The following is a 21,362-nucleotide window of genomic DNA, read 5'->3' on the forward strand; positions in this document are numbered from 1 at the left end:
TTTCGTATAAGGAATTGGTTCACATGATTATGGAAGCCAAGTTCAAAAATCCGCAGGGTGAGTTGGCAAGCTGGAGACCCAGTGGAGCCCCAGCAGCCTCCAGACCCAGGAAGAGCTGATGTTTCAGTTTGCATCTGAAGAGAGGAAAAAGTTGATGTCCTAGTTTGCAGGCAGTCAGGCAGGAGGAATTGTCTCTTACTTGGGGGAGGGTTGGCTTTTTTGTTCTATTCAGGCCTCCCGTTGATTAGACGAAGCCAACCCACATGAGAAAGGACAATCTGCTCTGCTGGGTCTACTGATTTACAAATGAATCCCATTCAAAAACACCCGCACATAAAAAACCAGAATAATGTTAATCAAATATCTGGGCATCCTGTGGCCCAGTCAGGTTGACACACAAAGTTAACCATCACAATTGGCCTTGGGGAACTTAACAGGCACAGCACCCTGGTCAGCCAGGGAAATAGAGAGAGGAAGTGCTTGCTCCTTCTTGGCAAGAAAAGAGAACAGATCCTAAGCATGGAGGTCTCTAGGTGCAGATGGCTGGAGTTCTGGGTGCTGTGTTAGAAAACACTTGTGCTTTGAAGCCAGAGATGCCTGAGTGAGACTCTCCTATCAGCCATTTGTCTTTGGATGTGTTACTTAATTCCTGAGTTTCAGTTTCCTCATCTTTTAAAAGAGACTAATAATAGTCTCAAAGGGATATTGAGAGGATTTTAAAAGATGATATATAAAATCCTTAGCAAACATCTGACCTATGTTAGATCTCTGATGGTCAGCACTGGAATGTGGACAGCTGAGCCACCACTGGTGACACCATGACTGGGGAGGACTGTGAAGAGGAATGAGCCAGGACATAAGAGCCAACAGACAGCAGGTCTAAGTCCTGCTCTGCCTCCTACTAGCTGTGAAGCTTCCATTCCTCTTTCACAGGGTGTTTGCCTCTCATCTACAAACTGAGGGTGGTACACCTACCTCCAGACCCGTGTTTCTGAACTGAGGGACACTCCCCCTGCTGGATGTCCAGTGACATTTGGCTATGTCTGGAGACATTTTTGGTTATCACAGCTGGGTTGGGGGTGTGAATGGCACCTAGTAGGTAGAGGCTAGGGATGCAGCTCAGCATCCCACATTACCCAAGACAGTCCCTTACAACAAAGAATTATTCAGGCCAATGTGTCAGTTGTGCAGAAATTGAGAAACCCTGAGGTGAAAAACTTAAATGAGATCATGTTTATAAAAGGCTCAGCTTAAGAGATAAAAATGAAGGCTATGATCCTCCTCCTTTTTCTCCACCTCCTCCTCCCATGAAAGTGATTAGGCCAGGCACAGTGGCGTGCACCTGTAGTCCCAGCTACTTGGGAGGCTGAAGCTCGAGGATTGCTTGAGCCCAGGAGTTGGAGACTGCAGTGAGCTATGATTGTGCCACTACACTCCAGCCTGGGAGACAGAGTGAGACTGAGTCTCTAAAAAAAAGATGGAGGGGGGAAAGAAAGAGGGATTAGATAGACAGTGGGTAGGTTCCTGCTCTTCTTCCCCATGCTTTCTTCCTGCCATGGCTGGGGACTAGTGAGGAGAAGGAAGTGTGACTGTCCCACTGCAGCATTCCCCCTGCTCAGAGCCCAGGAGGAAGGGAACTCACTTGCAGCTTTGCATATAGAGAGTCTGCCAGCTGCAAGCCAAGTTCTGGAACTCAGCTTCCGGGCAGCGGCCTCTGGAATGCTTTCTGGCTCTCTCTGCAGACCCAGCCTCCTGCAGCTCCTTGGCTAACCTGGCAGGAACCTCAGCCCAGGCCAAGGAGTCTGCAGCCAACCCAAGCCCCCTGATGGGCTTCCACCCTGACCTCCACAGCTGCTGGTGAGATTTGGCTCAGCCCTTAGTCATGACCCTTCCATAGACTGACTTCTTTAAAATTCACGAAGCCTTTTCTTTACAATTATGTTTATGCCTGTCCTGTGTGCAGGCACCGAAGGAGGAGGAGATACTAGGAATGAAAGGTTAAGGGACAGAAAAGGAACATCCAGTCCCCCTGTAAAAGCTATCTCTCTGTGTTGTCCTTGGACTCGAGTCTTCCTGCGGCCTGTGACTAATGCGCACGTCCCTGAAATTTCCCAGGACAGAAAAGACCCAATCACGCAACCCCAGAAGAAAAACACCAACAAAACCAATTTTCTCTACAAACGTGCATGTGATAGCTCCGGCCAGTTCTCTAAGCCATTCCCATCAGCCCAGGGTTCACAGTCCAGCCCTCGGCTGGATTTCAAAGGTGGGAACAGGCTGGGTTCATGTCTGTAATCCCAACACTTTGGGAAGCCAAGGTGGAAGGATCACTTGAGGCCAGGAGTTCTAGACCAGCCTGGGCAACATAGCGAGACCCTGTTTCTAAAACAAAAACAAACCCAAAAAACAAAAAACAAAAATTAGCCAAGCTTGGTGTTACACGTCTATAGTCTCAACTACTTGCTTGAGGTTGGGAGGATCACTTGAGCCCAGGAGTTGAAGGCTGCTGTGAGCTATGATGGTGCCACTCCAGCCTAGAGCCTAGGTGACAGAGAAAGACCCTGTCAAAAAAAAAAAAGGGGGGGGGGGTGGGGGGAGCAGACAGACCACACTCAATTCCTCAAAAGGAGAATTGCTACTTTTCATTTGTTTAGCTACAGTAGAAAAAGTCTAATCACATAACTTTCCCTGGGGCTGCGGAAGATTTCTCCTTTGAGGCAGTTCCTCACAGTAACACTGTAACCGAAACAAAGCCTGCTCTTCTCATGCGGAGCATATTTTCTCCTGGAGAACCACAACTGGGTTTGCAAGGATAGAGCCAGGCTTCTTCCCATAACATGCTTGCCTTGCCTGCCTGGGGTTGAACTTTTTTTTTTTTTTTCCACAAGAGAGCCATAAACACATAGATACCAAAGAGTTAATTTGCGTTTTTTAAACCTCCTTCCCAAAGCCTGCTCTCATTCCTGCATAAAATCCCCATGTCCAGACATCAAATCAGTAAGCCCTGTTGCCTGTCAGAGAATACAATGTCAGGCCATTAGTATGTTAATAAGTCCGGAGGGCGACAGGTGGCCTACTAGACAGCTCAATTAAGCTGCTCATTAAACACACGCTAACGAACAGCCGAGGCAGGGCCTGAACAGCACCATTCTGTAATGACATGATGTCAGAGTGAACAAATGAGGAAAAATAACAAAAACATTACAGCAGGGACAGACGCCACTAATAAGGACCCCTCGCACTACATCAGCCCGCAAATCAATGAGTCACTGGGATCAAAAAACTCGACCCAACATTCTCAGGAGACTGAGTGCAGCAAGATTTTTTTGGTCACTACTAAAAAAAAAAAAAAAAAAAAAAGCCCAAACCCAACCCTAAAATTATTGCAAAATATCGCAAATTAACTGCTTTAAAAAAATGAAAAAGAGCAAAGTTTATTTGACACGGAGCTAATCACGAAGTCCGAGAAATGTGTATTGCTGGGTTTAAATGAAAATCATTATTTAATGGGATCATCATTTACATTTGATTGGCATCCTCTTTTTATAAGCCCACAGGTTTGAACCATTTCTCTGCTCTGATACCCAGGCAGTAGAAGGGCACAGTGGAACGGAAGGAGCGTGTAGCCAAATTTCTTAGGTGAAGATTCTGCTTGTCATTATTTTAAGAGAAGGGACTTCCAGCAGCTGCTAGAGGTTTCTCTCATTTTCAAGTAAGGCGCTTCCTGAATAATAAAAAATCAAACCTCCGCCAGGCATGGCTCTGACATTGGAGACATACATTGCTAAACTAACAGGCTGGCTGGCCATTAGGAGATCACGACCTCGGCTCTTATCTTTTGTCAAGTTAACAGCTGACACCTCCTCTGCATGTAGACTTTCTTCTAGGCCTAAGGTAGATGCTGCTCCTCTAGCTAAGCTGGTGAGCTGAAGGCAGGCAGGAAACCAGTGCAGTTGGGCTTAAGGAGCTGACGCAGAGTCCCTCAGAAGCATGGTTCTTTCCATATTGGTTGAACTTTCTCTGCACAAATCTATGGTCCAAATCTATGAGTGAGGCAGATAAGGCTCTCACCTGAGTGACCCTGAGCAGGTCACCTTAATCCCTGGCTCTGTTTCCTTATTCATATTTATTTTATTTTTAGAGACAGAGTCTCTCTCTGTTGCCCAGGCAGGAGTGCTGTGGTGTGATCATGGCTCACTGTAACTTCAAACTCCTGGGCTCATGTGATCCTTTGGCCTCAGCCACTGGTGTAGCTGGGACCACAGGCATGTGCTGCCATAGCTGGTTAATTTTCAGAATTTTTTTTGTAGAGATGGGGTCTCGCTATGTTGCCCAGGCTGGTCTTGAACTTTTGGGCTCATGTGATCCTCCTGCCTCTGCCTCCCACAGTGTTGGGATTACAGGCGTGAGCCACTGCACTCAGCTCTTTGTTTATAAAATGTGATTGGACTGGGATTTCGCCTTGCCTTTTCCATTCTAGAAAGGACTTCAGCACAAAATAAGAGTAAAATCCTCATGGAATTTGCCATCTGGTTGAAAAGAAAAACTAGTGGCTGAAAGTAGTCACGAAGAATTCAAGAACACAGTATAGTGTGTTCCCTAGAATTATAAGCAGAATTTAAAAACGGGAGACATTGGGGATTTGTAAGGGCTCCAGGCCAATTCCCTGAAATCAGCTGGGCCTGAGTGGGTGGAGCAGACGCAGGGAGAGGGCGGAGCTTCTGCCGACCTTGCAGAGTGAGTAGGATGGAAGGGCAGGAGGAGGTCCAAGCGACAAAGGCAGGCATGAGCATGGGGCCTGCATGCGTCTGGGTGTATGTGGACAGTGGGATGGGAGCTACCTGTGATCAGACCTGCTACATGGAGGCAAGCTGGGGGGTGCAAAGCCAGAGGAGACAGATGTGCAGGGGCAGAGGCAAGAGGCATTTGGTGAGTGCAGAGGCCACAGCAATCTGGCTTTTTATCTCAGTGACTCTAAGGTCTGTCTTCAGGCTGATGGATGTGACAGCATGCCATCACTCGACAGATATTTACTGAGGTTCCCTCTTTGCTTGAGGAACTGTGGGGAATACAAAAATCAGAATATTCTGGACCTGCCCTCAGGGAGTTTATAATCGAGTCATTCCTTCAACTAATATTTCTTCAAGGACTTCTCTTTGCCAGGCTCTGCTAAGAATAATGGCAAATAATGGTTTCTTGGTCCCAGCCCTCATGAGTTTATGGTCAAGGAGAAGAGACAGGCATATTATTTGACTAACTCCATTTCAAGTCAGACTGTGATGAATGTTGTGGCCGAGGTGGGAACAGAGACTTGTAGGAACACAGATAAGGGTGTGCTTAAGTCTGTCTGTGAGAATCACAGAAACTTCCAGGCACCTTCAAGGGCTCTAGAGCAGCACTGTCCAGTAGAACTTGCTGGAATGACAGGAATGTTCTTTACCTGCATTGTCCAGTGTGGTAGCCACATATGGCTATTGAGCACTTGAGATGTGGCTAGAGTGACTGAGAAGCTGAATTCCTCATTTTAATCCATTGGAATTTAAATAGTCACATGTGATTAGTGGCCACCATATTGGATAGTGCAGCTGTAAAATGGTTAATAAAATGGTAGTGTGGATGACATGACTGGTGGTGCGATTTATGTGGAATGACATGTCTTCTTCCTTACAAAGGGCACTTTCCTTCTGTGCAAGAGTAGCAACATCCTAGAAGCCAGAGAAATAGCTGTTCCTTCAGTAATGCTATATCCCTTTGACCAACATCTCACTATCTTCATAGGCCACACACAGTGGGTATATTGATTGATGCTGGCATAGACACACTGATAGGTAAAAAATGAAAAAGAATTTTAGATACAGAACGTCTTTTCTCCTCTTCTCTTCTAGTCTGAGTTCAAATCTCTCCTCCTCTGGCAATGTTTGGTCTTCCCTGGACCATCTTGGAGAGCTGAGAACCCTAAAAGCAGCACCAGCCTGCCCACCAGGGGGCAGCGCACGCACCATGAGGTTGTTCACTGGGCTTATCAAGATCTATCTGGCTAGGGTTGTTTTCCAAGGATTGGGAAGAATCGCTTCGGTCCTTCTTTGGAATTTGCTCTGAAGTCTTCTTCCCTTCATTGCTCCTGTTAGATGCTCCACAACAAGTGAAGAAATGAGGAAATAGATTTCTCTTCCCACATTAAAGCAAAGTTAATAAAATGGTCATGGGCACTGGAGAAGTCTTTGGCTTTGGTTTTGTTTATGCGATCATTTTTATGATAAAGATAGGAAAGGAAGAGTCCCAAAGCCAAGGCCATTGAGAGGAGATGAGTGGGGATTTCCACTCAAGGATGGCGAGTTGAATGCAGGGGTTAGCCTCCAGTCCCTCCTGAAACCCCACTAAAGCAACAACAGCGGAGGTATTTTGGAAGACATATAAACCTACGGAATGAAGAGAACAGAAGCAATGATAATAGCAATAAAATCTGAAAGTTTGGAAAGCAAATGTAAGTTTGGTAACTGTGATGGTGAATATTAGGTGTCAACTTGATGGGATTGAGGGTGGCTGGTAAGGTATTGTTTCTGGATGTGTCTGTGAGGGTGTTGCCAGAGGAAATTGACATTGAAGTTGCCGGGCTGGGAGAGGAAAACCCACCCTTTATGTGGGTGGGCACCATCCAATCAGCTGCCAGCAAGGCTAGAGCAGAGCAGACGCAGAAGGAGAAGGTGCAATGAGCTGGCTTGCTGAAGCTTCTGGCCCTCCTTCTTCTTCCCATGCCAGACACTTGCTTCTGCTCCTCCTGCCCTTGGATATCAGACTCCAGGTTCTTTGGCCTTTGGACTCTGGGACTTGCATCAACAGTTTCCCTGAGGGTTCTCAGGCCTTTGGCTTAAAGGTTGCAATGTTGGCTTCCCTGGCTTTGAGGTTTTCGGACTTGAAGTGAGCCACTACCAGCTTCTCACTTTCCCCAGCTTGCAGATGGCCTATTGTGGGACTTTGCCTTGTAATCATGTGAGCCAATTCTCCCTAATAAACTCCCTTTTATATATACATGCATCCTATTGGTTCTGACCTCTGGAGAACCTGGACTAATACAGTAACTGATGCAACAGGGCTGAGAAAGCGGAACCATAAGCAGCCAGTGGGGCAAGCTAAAGTCAACCCAGTTGCTCATAAACTGGTGACACCAGAGACCTATGGAAGTGGGAATCAAGGTGGATCTACAAGCAGAAGGACAGATTAAACATCCTTCAGGTCCTTTTAAGAAGTAGTAGATCTCCAGCCTTCCTCGCTTATTCTTCGATGTCAGGCAAGAGAAATGTTCGCATTCCAAACGTTGAGATCACTGGTCATTTTCCTGATCATGTTTCCAGAATAATGGTAATAAGGACTATAGCTTCCACGGGAGAGCCGTGAAGACTTCACTGCAGCTCTTCCAATAGTATGAGAGGAAAGAGTCATACATACTGCCATCCAAGATTCCCCAGGGAAACGGCCCAAGCAGGTCACTGTGCTGAAGCCCAGAGTTGACAAGCCCCATGTAAACGCACAGAGCTTACCATTAGCTGTTAGTGACCCATTATTCAATACGGGGAGATAGTTAAGGACCATTTGCTATTTGAGAACAGCCTCTAAGGCAGAACCAGAGAAAGGTGGAAAGTAACTCAGAGCTAACATAAGTTATAGAAGCTATGAAGGGAGAAGAAATGTTTAAAAATTATTAATCATTACTATTCTAAGAATAAGCTATTGCATCCATGAAATAAGAATAAGATACTAATTTTATTTTTAATTGACAAATGATAATTGTATTTATTTTATGAGCTACAAGGTGATGTTTCAGTACATGTATACATTGTGAAGTGATCAGTTCAAGCTAATTAACATATTCATCACCTCAAATAGTTATCATTTCTTTGTGGTGAGAACATTTAAAATCTACTCTGTTTCCTATTCTTAAATATAATGTATATTAACTATAGTCACCATGCTATGCAACAGATAACCAGAACCTATTTCTCCTGTCTTTGTACCCTTTGACCAGTATCTCCCCTTTCTCCATTCTCCTTTTCTCCCCTGCCCCAGCATCTGACAATTGCCATTCTTCTCCCTGTTTTCATGAATTTGACTTTTTAAGATTCAACATATAAATAAGATCATGTGGTGTTTCTGCTCCAAACCAGTTCTCTCGAACTTAGCCAAATGTCCTCCAGGTTCATCTATGTTGTAGTAAATGACAGACGTCCCCTTCTTTTTTTAAGGCTGAGTAGTATTGCATTTGTGTGTGCGTGTGTGTGTATAAAATATTTTTTATATCAGGCACTTTGGTTGTTTCCATATCTTGGCTATTGTGAAGAATGCTGCAGTGAACATGGAAGTGCAGACATCTCTTTAACATACTGACTTCAGTTCCTTTGGATATATACCCAGAAGTGGGGTTGCTGGATCATATGATAATTCTATTTTTAGTTTTTTCAGGACCTCCATACTGTTTTCCATAACAGCTGTACTAATTTACATTCCTGCCAGCAATATACAAGGGTTCCTTTTCTCCATATCCTCGCCAATACTTATCTTTCAACTTTTTGCTAATAGCCAGTTGAACATGTATAAGGTAATATCTCATTGTGGTTTTAATTTTCATTTCTCTAATGATTAGAGATGTTGAGCGTTTTTCATATATCTTTTGCTCATTGTATGTCTTCTTTCGAGAAATGTCTATTTGTCTTTGGCCATTTTTTAAAAGGGTTATTTGTTTTCTTGTTTTTCAGTAGTTTGAGTTCTTTGTATATTTTGGATATTAGCTCCTTATGCAATGTATAATTTGAAGATATTTTCTCCCGATCTGTAGATTGCCTCTTCACTCCACTAATTGTTTCCTTTGCTTTGCAGAAGTTTTTTTAGTTTGATGCAATCCATTTGTCTATTTTTGCTTTTGTTGCTTGTGTAAGATACTAATTTTAAACAAACATTCAGAGAACAAACAAAAGTGCTTGGAAACAGGAGAAGTAAAAAGTTAAGAAAATCTCTCAGGATATAGAGTAAAAACATGGAAAATAGGAGAGAAGAAATAATGAATTTATAGAACCACACCAGAATGTCAAACATCCAAATATGGAAAGTAGATTTAGAGACAATGGAAGGCAATTTTCCAAAGAAGCAATTCATGAAAACTTCCCAGGTATCAAGTTCCTGAATCAAGTTCCCAAGGTATCAAGTTTCACAATTGTACCTAGCACTATGGATGGATGAAAATTTATTCACTGAGACAAATCATTGTGAAATTTCATCATGATGAGAATAAAGAGAAGATCCTACATGTTTCCAGAGAGAAAAAAGATAACATGCTTTATACAAAGGATCAACAATCAGAATGTCATTGTACTTCTCCAAAGCAATATGGTGGAAGACAACAGAGAAATATTTCACTATTTGAAGAAAAAATATTTCTAAAGGCAGAATTTTATACCCAGCAAAACTATTAATCAAATGTAAGGGTATAAAAAATAGGTTTTCAGACATTCCAGGCCTTATACTAAAGCTATTGGAGGTTTTTTTTTTTTTTTAAATAAAAAAGGAGTAAAATTTTAAAAGAGGAAGATGTATGGTCCAGGAAACAGAGACTCCATCATAGAAGGGAGGTGAAGGAAATCTGCACTAATATAATAACTGCATAGTAGACTTATAGGACAACAATCCAGAAGGTTCCAGAAGAGACTGCTTCAAAAAGGTGGAATTATTGTGCTTGAACAAATTGAGAGGAGGGCACAGTTTGGGGACAAATGATTAAAACAAACAAAAAAAAGTTGTCTTTGTTTATAAAAAACAAAATATCTATCTATATGGATTAGAGAAAGTAAGTCAGGTAAAAAAGGGAATTTTTAACCTCAGGAAAAGCATAAGTTGTTCAGAAATGGGAAAATAAACATAGTATTTATGGTTCAGTGATTCACAGTATTTACAGAATTATAACAATGTAAACATTGTTAAAAAGTAAATTGAAGCTGGTTGCTCCAGCTTACCCCTGTAACTTCAGTACTTTGGGAAGCCAAGGTGGAAGGATCACTTGAGGCCAGGAATTTGAGACCAGCCTGGGCAACATAGCGAGACCCTGACTATACAAAAACCTTTTTTTAATTAGCCAGGAGTTGTGGTGCACACCTGTAGTCCAGCTACTTGGGAGGCTGAGGCAGGAGGATCCTTTGAGCCCAGGACATTAAGAATTCAGTGAGCTATAATCGTGCCACTGTACTCTAGTCTGGGTGACAGAGCAAGATCCTGTCTCTAAAAGAAAAATAAAATAAATTGAAGCACAACTTTAAAGAATATATTTGAGCAAACAATGATTCATTAATCAGACAGCTCCAAACGAGGAGTATTCAAGAGCTCCACCAACAGACCACAAAGCAGGAGACTTTTATAGGACAGATACAGAAGTAAAGCAAAGAAAAATTTGATTGGATATAGTTATCCAGTTGCCTTATTTGGTCTATGTCCGTTAGTCCATTCTTGCATTGCTATAAAGAAATACTTGAAGCTGGGTAATTTATAAAGAAAAGAGGTTTAATTGGCTCATGGTTCTGCAGGCTGCACAGGAAGTGTTGTACTGACATCTGCTTCTGGTGAGGCCTCAGGAAGCTTCCACTGGTGGCGGAAGGTGAAGAGAAAGCCAGTAAGTCATATGACAAGAGCAGGCATGGCGGCGGGGGAGGAGGGCAGGTGCACACACTTTTCAACAACCAGAGTTCACGTGAACTTATAGTGAGAACTCACTCATCACCAAGGGGATGGCTATTCATGAAGGATTCGCCCTCATGATCCAATACCTCCCACCAAGCCTCACCTCCAGCACTGGGGATTACATTTCAACATGAGATTTGGGTGGGGACAAACATCCAAACCATATCAGTCCCACTGGAAAATCCCTAATTAAATAATTACAAGTTTTTGGCTACTTCTGGTTGTTTGGGCTTAAATTATGTTTTTCTTTAATACAGGCATTTGCAAGAAAAATCTGAAGTTAAGTTTTGCTTATGTTTGCAATCAAACAAGGTTTAGGTCACTTAAGAGGCCTAACTTGTTTTGTCTGCTCAGAGATTCTTCAGGCCTGGCCTCCACTTTAATTTACTTGAAGAGCATCGAATATGAATCTGCATAATTTCAGTGAAACTATAGAGGAAGAATGGAGGTAAGGGGTGTGTGTGTGTGTATGTGTCTGTGTGTGCCCACAAGCACTTGTGCATGCTCTTGTGTGTATATGTTGTATGTTATGTGAAAGAGTAAAATCCTTTTTTATCTGTAGAGGAAGTCAATGTTCAATGCATAAGATGAAAACACCAAGAAATAGTAATGAAGTCATGTTATTATAGATATATGGATGTAAATATCGAAAGAATCCATTAAAATGAAAGTGATTGCTTTAGAATTAGGAAATGGCAGAGGGAAAATGGAGAGTTGAGGAACTGCTCTCTATCATAAGCTTTAAATCTATCTTCCTGGGCATGGTGACTCACGCCTGTAATCCCAACGTTTTGGGAGGCTGAGGCAGGAGGATTGCTGAGCCAGGAGTTTGAGACTGGCCTTGGCAGCATAGTGAGCCCCCATCTCTACAAAAAATAATAATAAAACAAAACATAGCAGGACATGGTGGTGCATGCCTGTAGTCCCAGCTACTTGGGAGGCTGGGATGGAAGGATCGTTTGAGCCTGGGACAGTGAGGCTGCAGTGAATTGGGATCATGTCACTGCACTCCAGCTCTGGGCAACAGAGAGAGATCCTGCCTCAAACAAACAAACAAACAAACAAACAAGCCAAAAATACCCACAAACAATCTAACCCTAAACTCTGTGGATTTACAACTTTCATTTTAAAAAATTTTAATAAAAGGAAGAGATCAATGGTCAAAATTACAGAGTAGTATAGCAGAATGAGAATTAACTAAAAATCACTTCCAGGGACCAGCAGGCTACTATTTGGCAATGGAACAGTTCCGGGTTGGTCCACCCTAAGTGCTAGAGTCTGCCTCCATTCTAGGTCCCTCCTCAGTACAGGACAATTTGTTTCATGAAACTACCAAGTTGCTTTGTTACTATATATAGAAATTATTCAGATTTATCACATGTCACCACCCGCTATGAGAATTTACGCAACAAACACCGAGCGCTTGCTTCTCAATGCCTCTTTCTAAAATTGTGTCTCTATTTCTTGTACCATCTCCCCCCACCCACCCTGACACACATTAAAGCTAATTAGGGTGTTATCTAGATTTCAATACAAGTTTGACAAGTAGACAAGTAGATGAATAAGAGATTAACACAAACTCAAACTGCCCCATGTGTCCTGTCTTCATGGAAATTAGCTTGTGAAGTCAAATGAGTTGGTTTTTCTTTTTCTTTTCTTTCTTTCTTTCTTTCTTTCTTTTTTTTTTTTTTTTTTTTTTTTTGGAGACAGGGCCCAGGTTGGAGTGCAGTGGTACAATCACAGCTCACTGTAGCCTCGACCTCCTGGGCTCAAGCGATCCTCTTGCCTCAGTCTCCCACATAGCTGGGACCACAGGTGTGTGCCACCATGCCCAGCCAATTTTTGTATTTTTTTATGGAGATGGGGTTTCACCATGTTGCCCAGACTGGTCTCAAACTCCTGCACTCAAGTGATCTGCCAGCCTCAGCCTCCCAGTTAGTTGGTTTTTCTCTTTGTTCTCACATCATCCCTTTCTCCTTCTTGCATATCCCTAAGTTTAAGCCCCAGGTTATGCCGCATGTCCTTGATGAAGTCTTTCTGATCAGGGTCGGGCTTCCCAAAGATAACTTCTTCGTTCTCTCTCACCCTCTTACTGAAAGGCACCAACAGCTCTTCTTAGCAATGTACTGAGTGCCTGGCACTTAGTGTTGTTTATTTTATTTTTCCAAGCTCCATCTGGGGGCAAGCGCCCCAACTAAGACATTATTAGTACTCCCTGCATCTATGAAGGACTTCGTTGGAACTTGTAGATTTGGCTCCTGAAACCACACAAAATAAAACAAAATCCTGAACATGCCTACATAAATATGCACAAAAACACATTCAGTTCCACTGAATAGTTATTTGATGAAATTGAAATTATTTTTCATTCTTCAGGCATGACAATCATTTTGTTTAAATAAAGACTTCTTATCTTTTAAAGGCATATACTAAATATGTACATATGAAATGGTATAATGTTTGGGATTTGCTTCAAAATAACTTGGTACTTGAAGAGAACTAGGTGGCAGTGTAAGTAAAATCAGAGGGCCAGGAATTTATGCTTTTTGTGGCCCAAGGATGGGTAAATAGAGGTAATTTGTTCTATTTCCTCTATTTTTAATTTGTTAGAAATTTGTATAATAAAATATTAAATACATAAATATATATTTATATCTAGGATATAATTATAATAGATATTAAATATATGTAAGTACATATATATGCATTCAATTATGGAATAAAGAGTGTTTGACCTGGCCGGGCGTGGTGGCTCACGTCTGTAATATCAGCACTTTGGGAGGCCGAGGCAGGTGGATCACGAGGTCAGGAGTTTGAAACCAGCCTGGCCAACATGGTGAAACCCTGTCTCTACTAAAAATACAAAAAATTAGCCAGGCATGGTGGCTGGCGCCTATAATTCCAGCTACTCGGGAGGCTGAAGCAGGAGAATCACTTGAACCTGGGAGGTGGAGGTTGTGGTGAGCCGAGATCGCACCATTGCACTCTAATCGGGGTGAAAAGAGTGAAACTCCATCTAAAAAAAAAAAAAAAAAAAAAGAGTATTTGACTTTAATGAGTTATTACTTCCTGGCTTAATCCCTTTTACTTTACAGAAAAGACATAAAAAAGTGAAATTACTTGTCTAAGTTCACAATAATGGCTGACTGTGACAATGCTGGGCCTAGACTTCAGATCTAATCATTCTAAATGTAGTTGACTCTGAGATAGCTGAGATAGAGGAGGTGGCGGGGGAGCAGTGCTAACTGCTTTATTCTCTCATCTGAAAGCTTTCAGTCTGTTAAAAATAGAACTTGCCTAGTCAAAGTAATACTCTCAGCTATTATTATTCAATTATACCTTGGTGTGAATGAGTGTGACATCCTTTTCTGAGAAATAACCCATTAAAGAACTACAGAGGAGAAAAGAGTAGAGGCTGGAGAAAGTGCAGGACTTGAAAGACAAGGGGTCTAACCATACATTTTATCTACTCAAAATGTAGAGCAGATGCACCAGAAAATATTAACAGTGGCTATCTCTAGGTGTTAGGATAAGAGTTGCATTTGTTTTGTTTTAGATTTTTTTATATTTTCCAAGTTTTCTGCCTAATACACATATTACTTTTATCATTCATTCTTTGTTATCTAACACAGATTTTTTTTTTTTTTTTTTGAGACAGAGTCTTCCTCTTGTCGCCCAGGCTGGAGTGCAGTGGCACAATCTCAGCTCACTGCAACCTCCGCCTTCCAGGTTCAAGCAATCCTCCTGCTGGGATTACAGATGCCCACCCCCATGCCTGACTGTTTTTTGTATTTTTAGTAGAGACGGGGTTTCGCCATGTTGGCCAGGCTGGTGTGGAATGCCTGACCTTATGATCTGCCCACCTTGGCCTCCCAAAGTGCTGGGATTACAGGTGTGAGCCACCGTGCCCAGGTTTTGCCCCAACCTTTTTGGTACCAGGGACCAGTTTCACGGAAGACAATTTTTCCATGGATGGGGTGCGGGGGGATGGTTTCAGAATAATTCAAGTGCATTACCCTTATTGTGCACTGATTTCTATTATTATTACATTGTGATATACAATGAAATAATTATACAACTCACCATAATGTAGAATCAGTAGGAACCTGAGCTTGTTTTCCTGCAACTAGATGGTCCCATCTAGGGGTGAGGGGAGACAGTGACAGGTCATCATGCATTAGATTCTCATAAATAGCAGCAATCTAGATCCCTCACATGCGCAGTTCACAATAGGGTTCATGCTTCTATGAGAATCTAATGCTGCCTCTGATCTGACAGAAGGTGGAGCTGAGGCAGTAATGCGAGTGATGGGGAGCAGCTGTAAATACAGATGAAGCTTGGCTCGCTTGCCTGCTGCTCAGCTCCTGCTGTGCAGGCTGGTTCCTAACGAGCAAGAGGAAACCTGGAGGACACTTTGGTTTCATCAAGCAACACTTGCCACCAGGAAGGCGTTGAGTGCCAATTCCACACCCAATACCCCCAGGTAGAGGAAGTCTTGGGCCTTGGGGTTTGCAGTCTAGTTTCCTGGTAGTGTCTGTCATGGGGCTGAAGACCAAGCTTCATCTTCATGCTAGACTTTGCCCATTTGGATATTTCATATCTTGAGAGGCAAAGAGAGCTTCTGCAATGTTTGAGGCCAAAATTCAAAGCAGAGCCAGGCCCAGGAATCCCATCAAGCAAGGCCTCTTGCCCATTCTGCTAAGATTCAGATAACTTTGGGAATATAAATGGCTCCCTGGGCCACTGTCTTAATCTTTCTATACCTTGGTGAGGCTTCTGTTAATGGTAGAATCTAGATGAAGGATAGTTTGGGCCACTTCGTAAATGTGGGTAGTGATTTTATTCAGATTAGATGATTTTGTTCAGATTAGGATGCCAAAAATCTGGAACAAGGCAAGACCAGAAAGTCTGGTTAGGCAAGAGGCAAATGGTTTAAAACAGAGACCTTCATAATTTGGCAAGCTTTTAAATTACTTGGAGTATGCAAAATACAGTTGCCTGGACCTTACCCGAGACCCACGGGAAAACAACAACAACAACAACAACAGGGCAGGTTCCATGGATCTGTGCCGGGCTATTCCCCCAGAGAAATCAGGGAAAATTATAGATGTCCATAATTCCATACAGAATTATAGGTCCCTGAGCTTGGTTTGCTGAGATAACATGTTGCTTTTCTGTCTCTCTCTCTTTTTCTCTCTCTCAATGTCTTTCCCTTTTCAAAAGTAGATGTCACCTTTCTGATCCAATGCTTGATTGCTAGCTGGGCTGAACCAGAAGCATCACGTCTAGTTAGTCTAGATGTGGATACAATTCAGTAATCATAAATATTAGAGCTAGAATATTGTAGGTAATTGATGTAACCAAGTGAAGAACCAGAGACCCAGAGATGAAAAGTTCCTTGCCCAGATCTCCAAACTCACATCCAGGTTGCTCCCTGCCTACCCTCATCTCTTATAAGCCAGCATCCTTTTACAGCAGACTGTGGGCCCCAAAGCACAGCTGTGGACAAGAGGGCACTGTACATTCACCCCAAGGTCTCAAGGCCACCAGGGGCTTGGTCAGCGTTTGTGGTTGTGGCACTTCACATTTGCCTGCTTTGAGGGCTCCCAAAAACCCACTTCCTGGCCGGGCATGGTGGCTCATGCCTGTAATCCCAGCACTTTGGGAGGCCAAGGCAGGCAGATCACTTGAGGTCAGGAGTTCAAGACCAGCCTGGCCAACATGGTGAAACCCCATCTCTACCAAAAATGCAAAAATTAGCCAGGCGTGGTGGTGGGTTCCTGTAGTCCCAGCTACTTGAGAGGCTGAGGCAGGAGAATCACCTGATCCCAGGAGGTAGAGGTTGCAGTGAGCCGAGATCACACCACTGCACTCCAGCCTGAGCGAGAGTGAGACTCTGTCTCAAAAAAAAAAAAGACAAAACCCACTTCCTTTCACCTTAGCACCCTAATGAGTAACAAGGAAGTTCAGAGATGAGTTCCTTTGCCCCAGCCTCTTTAGCAATGTGTTTTGAGAGTGCTGGGCTCCCTCGTGGTGCAGAGAGGGGACATCATCTTGCAGTGGACTTTCACAGGAGACCACACCCAAGAAGCCAAAATCCAGTCCATGTGGAGTGCATCCTCAGGCTCTAGGGGCCCATGGTCCCCTGTTCCTTGCACCATCAGATAGTCCCATGTGTGGGTCGCTGGCCTTGTTTCTGGTACCTTGCAGGGAGACCAGGCCAAGTGTGAAAATCCACCAGGGCCCTTTGCAAGCCCAAATTGAGGATTTTGTGGCCGCATTAAAATGCCTTTCTCCTTCTTCTGAAAAAGGATTAGACGCAACAAAGTGCTTGAGCCCTCAGCGCCGGTGAAAAGAAGCCCAGTCTCAAGTGTTAAGCTCGGATTCCACGCAGCCTCCGGCAAAGGCCTCCTCAGGAAACAGGCCTGTGTGGCTGCAGCTGCTCAGATTCCAGCGCTTAGGGTTGATTTGCACCAGTCGCGGGGGTAGGGGTGGGGGCAGACCAGTTGTTTTAAGGAGATTATTGCCTGAAAGCAAAGCCAGTTTTCCTGTGTGCCACCCACTTCTTGAAGGTGATTTTTTTACATAGTGCCACCAAAACTGGTAGGCGTGGAAACAGGAGTTTACATCTTCTGAGAGCGTCCAACAGCCTCGGCTTCAGGCGCCTTATCTTATTTAATCATGACCATATTACCTCTGTTCTGGGCTGAATTGTACTCCCAAAATTCATATGTTGAAGCCCTAATTCCCCATTACCTAGGATTGTAACCATAACAGGAGATATGGTTTTTAAAGAGGCAATTAAGTTAAAATGAGGTCATATGAGGGGACCCTAATCCAATATGATTGGTGTCATTATGAGAAAAAAAATTAGGACACACGCATACACAGAGGGAGTCCATGTGACAGCGCAAGAAGGTGGCTGTCTACACCCAAGGTTAGAGGCCTTGGAAGAAACCAGCCCTGCTGACACCTTCGTCTCAGGTTTTCTAGCCTCCAGAATTGTGAGAAAATAAAATCTGCTGTTGAAGCCACCCAGTCCGTGGTATTTTGTTATGACAGCCTTAACAAAATCATCCAACCTCCATTTTACAGATGGGTAAACCAAGGCTTAGCCAAGTGAGGTAACTGACCCAATGGTATATAGCATTTTTTTTTTTTTTTTTGAGATGGAGTTTTGCTCTTGTTGCCCAGGCTGGAGTGTAATTGTGCAATCTCAGCTCACCGCAACCTCTGCCTCCCGGGTTCAAGCGATTCCCCTGCCTCAGCCTCCCGAGTAGCTGGGATAACAGGCATGTGCCACCTTGCCTGGCTAATTTTGTATTTTTTTTTTTTTTAGTAGAGACGGGGTTTCACCATGTTGGTCAGGCTGGCCTAGAACTCCCAACCTCAGGTGATCCGCCCACCTCGGCCTCCCAAAGAGCTGGGATTATAGGAATGAGCCACCGCGCCTGGCCGGTGTGTAGCTCTTGAGTATCACGGGCCCAGGTCTGATTTGTCTGATTCCAAAACTCTTATGTTTAACCCCCTCATTAACTGCCTGAAGAAGGGAGCCGGGGGACAGAATTCTAACACTCCCTGGGCAAGAGTTAACACCTAGGCTTTATGATGCTTTTAGTAAGGGGGCTGTTAGGCCAATGTCTCCCACCGTACTGCTGTAATGTGGGCAGGCCTGTCTGGGGGCTTCCACAGCATGATGTTTGACTGGGGACTTGAAATGGATTTGTCACATAAATTGACTGACAAGTGGTTCTCAAACCTGTTTGCAAATTAAAATCTTGGGAGCAGCTAGAAAACAAGAGCCATCTTTTTGGGCCTAGCTAAGAGCTGCTGGGAATGGACTCCTGAAATCTGCATTTTCGGTAGATTCTCTGGGTGAGTCTAATGCATAGTCGTTTGAGAACCAATTTAGGAGAGAAAGCATTCAAAGGGTATAGTTTCCCAGTGAGGATAATTTTCATATGGGAAGGACCATTTATTTAAAAGAAATTCACAGGCAGCTCCTCAGTATTTCTGTCCCCTAGGTAACTGGCATGACCTGTAGTATGCAGAGGGACATCAAGAACCCAAGGCAACCTCTGCTGATCTTTAACAGAAGCTTCCTGCAGCTTCGGGTGCCCCCCATTCCATAGATGGCTCCACCACAGCCCCAGTAACTGATCCATGTCTCCAACCAGCCAGGCAGCAGACAGGCCTTCCTTAAAGGGTCTCATGCTGCAGTTTAATGCTGTCCTCAGTTGAAGAACTTCAGTGGGGATGTAGGACATGTTTGCTACAACCCTCACAGTATGTTTTCAGGTGCATCAGCGTAATTATTAGGTCATAGGCCCCAGCCCTCCAGGTGAGAGCGGCTTGGGGCCCAGCTTCTTCAGCCCAGTTGGCTGATTACATGCTTAGAATTCAGAAAACTGGCTTGTTTCTTAGGGCACTGACAAAATAAACCCCACAGTGTCAGGGTGAAGGAATTCTGCTCTGCTGAAGTCTTTTAGATTAGAAAGGGCAACATCAGGTTCCGATTATAGCTACAAGGGATATTTCCTCATTGGGAACTCTGTCCTACCTGCCTTATAGGTTTAGACCTCCCCATATTAGTTATCCATTGCTGTGTAATTAAACACCCTAAAACTTATGGGCTTAAAACAACAACAAACCGGCTGGGCGCAGTGGCTCACACCTGTAATCCTAGCACTTTGGGAGGCCAAGGCGGGTGGATCACAAGGTCGGGAGATCGAGACTATCCTGGCCAACATGGTGAAACCCCGTTTCTACTAAAAATACAAAAATTAGTCAAACGTGATGGCACATCCTTGTAATCCCAGTTACTCAGGAGGCTGAGGCAGGAGAGTCATTTAAACCCAGAAAGTGGAGGTTGCAGTGAGCAGAGATTGGCCACTGCACTCCAGCCTGGTGACAGAGTGAGACTCTGTCTCAAAACAACAACAACAACAAACCTTATTTTATCTCCCAGTTCCATGGGTCACGGATTCAGGAGAAGCTTAGCTGGGTGGTTCTGGCTCAGGGTCCCTCTTGAGGTTCCTGTCATGTGTCACCTGGGGCTGTAGTCTTCTGAAAGCTAGACTGGGGCTGCAGGGTCTGCTTCCAAGGAGGCACACTCACACACCTGGCAAGTTGGTGCTAATTGTTGGTGGGAAACCTCAATTCCTCCCTCATGGGCTGTTCACAGCCTGCTTGAATGGCCTCACAACATGGCAGCTGGCTTCCCTCTTAGATGGTGATCCAAGAGGGAGCAAGGCAGAAGTCAGAAGTACTTTCTTTCTTTTTTTTTTTTTTGAGATGGAGTCTCGCTGTGTCGCCCAGGCTGGAATGCAGTGCCGCAATCTTGGCTCACTGCAACCTCTGCTAATCTGTTTTTATATTTTCAGTTAATCTAATGCTAATTTATTATGATACCACTGGCCCAATTAACAGAACACATTATTCCAATCTGTGGTGAAACCTCCAAGATATGTGTCAAACATATATATATATATATATATATGTTTAATGCTACCTTTACGGTTGTGAACAAAATCACTATTTATATTCAAATGTTATTTGCAGAGCCTTTACTATGTTCCAGAATGCTCTTTCATATATTTTCCTATTAAATTTTCAAAATCACCCTATAGGCTGAGTATTTCAATGTTTGATTCATTTCCCTCCATATTTCACCTCTAGAGAGGCTAGAGGACTCAATCAAAGTCACATAAGGGGAAGAACCAGTTAGTGACAGAGTCCATTTCCACCATTTGAAGCCGCATTTGTGACCCTTCACCAGCTGCTTCCTTGAGCTTGGTGAACACATGGCCTCGCTGTCTTCTCTGCGTCACTGGGACTATCTTCTGTGATCACTGAAGATGATGGTTGTGAATAATGGTGGCATCAGGAAAGTGCGGTGGCGGCCACTTACTGGGAGCTTACTGTGTGCCAGGCATGGTGCTAAACCCCTGCTTGTGTTGTCCACGCGGCAGGAATTATCATCATTTCACAGATTAACAGACGTAGGTGCAAAAGGCTAAGCCATTTGCCCAGGTCACAAACAATTGTTGGGGCTGGAAATGAGGCCTCCTGTGTGACTCACATCCATGCATTTACCTGCCAGCTCCTCTCCCCAGGGCTCTGCTTCTGCAACTCTCAGTTGGCAGGTGGAGACCCTCCCTAAATGATTGATAGCCAGGTTTCCTTTGAAAAGCCTCCTGATATGGTTTGGCTGTGTCCCCACCCTATCTCATCTTAAATTGTAGTTCTCATAATCCCCATCTGTCATGGGATGGACCAGGTGGGAGGTAATTGAATCATGGGGGCTGTAACCCTCATGCTGTTCTCGCGGTAGTGAGTTCTCCCGAGATCTGATGGTTTTATAAGGGGCGTTTCCCCCCTTGCTCGGCACTTCTCCTTGCTGCTGCCGTGTGAAGAAGGATGTGTTTGCTTCCCCTTCCGCCATGATTGTAAATTTCCTGAGGCCTCCTCAGCCCCGTGGAACTGTGAGTCAATTAAACATCTTTCCTTTATAAATTACCCGGTCTCAGGTATTTCTTCATAGCAGCATGAGAACGGACTAATACACTTTGCTTTCCACACTTGCTGCAGTTCCTCAAAACATCACGTAATTGTTTTTATCTGTGTCGACTTTGCAATGTTTC

At 43.8% G+C, this 21,362-nt stretch overlaps 1 protein-coding gene across 1 annotated transcript in view; it reads left to right on the top strand.

Annotated features, from left to right (window-relative positions):
- The window catches only part of LOC100609577 (putative uncharacterized protein C21orf62-AS1), a 250,016-nt gene that overhangs the window by 145,701 nt on the left and 82,953 nt on the right, over positions 1-21,362 (top strand). The window contains exons 4-5 of the transcript XR_010154556.1: positions 10,566-10,651; positions 10,977-11,167. The gene's annotated coding sequence lies outside the window, so the exon portion shown is untranslated. The remainder of the gene's footprint in view (positions 1-10,565; positions 10,652-10,976; positions 11,168-21,362) is intronic.

The sequence above is a fragment of the Pan troglodytes genome, chromosome 22 (genome assembly GCF_028858775.2).
Source record: "Pan troglodytes isolate AG18354 chromosome 22, NHGRI_mPanTro3-v2.0_pri, whole genome shotgun sequence".
Classification (NCBI taxonomy): domain Eukaryota; kingdom Metazoa; phylum Chordata; class Mammalia; order Primates; family Hominidae; genus Pan; species Pan troglodytes.